General features: G+C 40.8%; 1 non-coding gene across 1 annotated transcript; it reads left to right on the top strand.

Annotated features, from left to right (window-relative positions):
* The first annotated feature begins 663 nt into the window (after positions 1–663).
* On the top strand, positions 664–769 carry LOC142521535 (small nucleolar RNA R71). The gene has a single exon (XR_012814243.1). It is a non-coding gene; the product is annotated as a small nucleolar RNA R71 (small nucleolar RNA).
* The last annotated feature ends 3,028 nt before the right edge of the window (positions 770–3,797 follow it).

The raw sequence follows: 3,797 nt of genomic DNA, 5'->3' as shown, positions 1-3,797 counted from the left end.
TGCCCAATTTGATTCTCAAGCCCCTTTATCGATGCATCATGATTCTGTAGTCTAGTCTCGGTAGACGAGATGAACTTAGACATCAGCTGCTCCAAATTGGACTTCTCTTCTCTAGGAGGATCGGATCTGTACATCGGTTGTTTCCCATATGATTGTCCTCCTTGTGCTCTATTCTGGCTGTTTTGACCACCCCAAGAGAAGTTTGGGTGTTGCCTCCACCCCGGATTGTATGTGTTCGAATACGGGTCATTCTTTGGGCGGTTTTGGACCCCTACTTGATTTATTGGTGCCCCTTCTTGCACATAAAATGGATTGTCCTCTTGACAATACTTCGCATAGTGTTCCCCTCCACACTTGTCATAGAATATCTCTTGAAGACGCATCGCCGTGCCACCCACATTCAAGCTATCTAGTTTCCTGTTTAAAGCATCAAGTTGTGCAGTAATAGCAGAAAAATCAGTTACCTGGTAAACTCCTGCACTCTTCCGCAAGTTTTTTCTTTCAGATTGAGGGTGATAGCTGCTAGCAGCCATCTCCTCTAACAATTCATATCCTTCCTCCGCGGTTTTTCTCAACAGGTTTCCACAAGAAGCATCATCTATCATAGTACGGTTAGGAGTAAGCAAAACATAATAAAATGTTTGAACGACTAACCCAAGTGGTAACTCGTGATGTGGGCATCTTCGTAGTAGATTCTTGAAGCGTTCCCATGCCTCATATAAAGATTCCTGATCGAATTGAGCAAATGTTGTAATGTCTGCCCGCAGCTTCATGGTCTTGGAGGGAGGGAAGTATTTGATGAGAAATGCTTTCGCCATGTACTCCCATGTAGCGATCGAACCTACAGGCAAACAATTTAACCACGCTTTAGCTTTATCACGTAAGGAGAAAGGAAATAAACGCAACATAACAGCATCATCAGAATCTCCATTGAATTTAAAAGTATCGCAAATTTCAAGAAAATCCGCGATGTGCGTGTTTGGGTCATCTACTGCGGTTCCTCCAAATTGGACTGTGTTCTGAATCATCTGGATTATGGCTGGCTTGATTTCAAAGTGATTTGCCCGCACGATAGGCCTCACAATGCTAGGGCGTGCACCCTCCAAAGAAGGTTGGGCATATTCCATCATTGGTATGCGGCGCGGTATCTCCACATGTCTATCTTCACGACGTTCCTTCTCTTGATCATTCAACTGCCTCTCCATCAGTTCTTTTAGTCTCTGCTGCTGTCTTCTCCGCGGAAAGTTTTTTCGATTTCAGGATCAAACTCAAGCTCCACGTCAAGTGACTTTGGCATGCACTAGACAAGATATCTGGAATAAAATATGGAGTGTTAGCAAAAGAAAAATAAAATAACGCTAAAGAAAATGACTAAAAATAAAATTGTAGATTAACAGTTCCCCGGCAACGGCGCCAAAAACTTGATCGAGCAAAACTTGCACAGTAAAATCCCCAATAAAAATATGGTTTGTAAGCTCGAAAATTAATCGCAAGTGCACGATGTCAAGTAATAGTATAATGTAAGTGAGTACGAGTATCGTTCCACTGAGGACTGTATTTAACAATTATTCTTTTCAGTTATGAGATCTTTAGCAACGAAAATTTGATTGAGTAATTAATACTACTATGCTCAAAGAAAGATGTAAATAAAATGCTTTAATAAGTAATGAATGAGAATTAATATCTAAAATGTTGAGTAAAATTCAATGAGAAATGAATTTGTTGGGAATTTCGGTTCACCTACCCCTCGTTAATTAATTCATTCTTTCGATAGTCATTATATGCTTCCGACATGATTTCTTTTACAATTGAACACACTCTCTCGAGCTATGCCAAACTAATTCGACTCAATGAAGTAATTAAATGTCTTTAATTATTTATCAAGAGTGAATCGCATATCGATTTATGAAATCCCCTAGTTTTCGACCCTAAGGACTATGACTATCGACGCGTATCCAATTTCATATGTCTATTTAAATTTTAGATCCACGGATTATACTACTCGTTCCTAGCACAAGTTATTCTCTCGAACTCACTCGCAATATAAAAACGTTGTTAAATTTAGCTACGCTCTAACAACACGAAGAAAAACAATAGTATAATCAAGAATTACGCAACAATCGAATAAAAATTAATTCCAATCAAAGTTTGGGGTAGGCTCCCCTTAAATCCCAACAAATATTAAGGTTTAGCTACTAAAATTCATGATTGAAAATGAACAAAACAAAGTTGAAAAGATGAAATCCAAATTAGAAATACGAGAATTGACGAAAAACGTGAAGAACAACGCCCGGAAAACTTCAAATCTTCAATCCAAGCGCAAAGTGCTCTCTTCATCTTCTGGTGGCTGCTAAAATTATGTCTAAATAATCCCTAAATTCGTGCCTCCCTGCTTTCTATATCTTCCCTTCTCCAAAATAAGGTAAAAGATCGGACAAGAAATCTTGCCAAAATTAGGTGGCGCTCGGGCGGTAGAAAAGTATCGCTCGAGCGCCACACTCTCTGTAGAATGCCTGGAGTATGCGACTTCTGGCGCTCGGGCGGTAGAAAAATACCACTCGAGCGCCAATCTTCTGTAATTTCTTCCTTGTGGATCACTTTTAGCGCTCGGGCGGTAGAATTTCACCGCCCGAGCGCCACATCTTCTGTCCTTCTCTTCAGAAACTCGCTTCTTGCGCCTGATCGGTAGAAAATTACCGCTCGGGCGCCAACCTTTCTGTATACAATCTTGTTGGCTTAGCACTTGGCTCCGAGTTCCGTTTTTCCGGCCATTTTTGCTGCAAATTCGTCACATCCAAGTGAGACACGATCACATTCAAATGTTTACTCTAAAATGAACAAAATGTAAACGAAATGTACGCATGCACAATGCAAACACACAGAAACTAATGTAATAAAGCACGTAAAAATCACACATATCACACTGTCGTCTCCGGCCACCTCCATCGGTGCTACCTCCTCTTCCCCATGTTCTCTATCACCAAATGTAGGTAGTTATTCTGATCCTGAAGTCTGTCCATAGCGCTGTGGAGCTTCGAAATGTACCGATCCTGCCTGGCGCTGACGGGCCTGAGCAGCACGTCCTCTTTCTGTTTCTACTCTCTCTAGCAATTCTCTGTTCAGCGAAGCCAGACGCGCAATGCGAGCTGAATCGGTGGGTATCTGAAGAAGTTGTCTCTCAGCCAAGTCCAGATGATGAGCAAGTCGATGTAAGTCGGTCTCCAATATGTGCCTAATCTCACTAAGCTCCTGTTTTTCCAGCTTCTCCCTTGCCAGTTGCGCCCTCAAGGTTGCAATCTCCCTAACTTGATTATCTATGGTAAGCTGACGCATACGAAGAGCAGCCTGAGCGCGAGTACGTGGAGCAGCCATTTCCTAGGATAAAATGGAAGTAAAGCATCAAAATCGTATAAAGGATAGAAAGGCACAAATAAAGGGCACAATTAAAGTGGTCGTGGAAAAATTTTTGATTCTAAGAATTGCGAAGTGATTGAAGGGATAGATTTTTGAAATCTGTTCGAAATTTAGGAAACAGATGGAAGTTGATTTTCAAGAACAGATGAATGTTGGACTCAATTTGGGATGCACTAGAATTTTGCCAAAATTTGACTTTGTCAAATTTTGTCTGTCAAAATCCCAGTAGGATTATGAACCTTGTAGCTCTGATACCACTTAAATGTCACGCCCCGAGTCCGAAGCATCGGTGACATCCGGCATTGTTTAACAATTAAATTGAAAACAATAAAGCCTCATATCAAATAAAACCAGTCTTTTTCATAAAAAAATTATTGTCTTAC

The sequence above is a fragment of the Primulina tabacum genome, chromosome 12, assembly GCF_025594145.1.
Source record: "Primulina tabacum isolate GXHZ01 chromosome 12, ASM2559414v2, whole genome shotgun sequence".
Taxonomy (NCBI): domain Eukaryota; kingdom Viridiplantae; phylum Streptophyta; class Magnoliopsida; order Lamiales; family Gesneriaceae; genus Primulina; species Primulina tabacum.
This window is presented reverse-complemented; position numbering and strand designations above follow the sequence as displayed.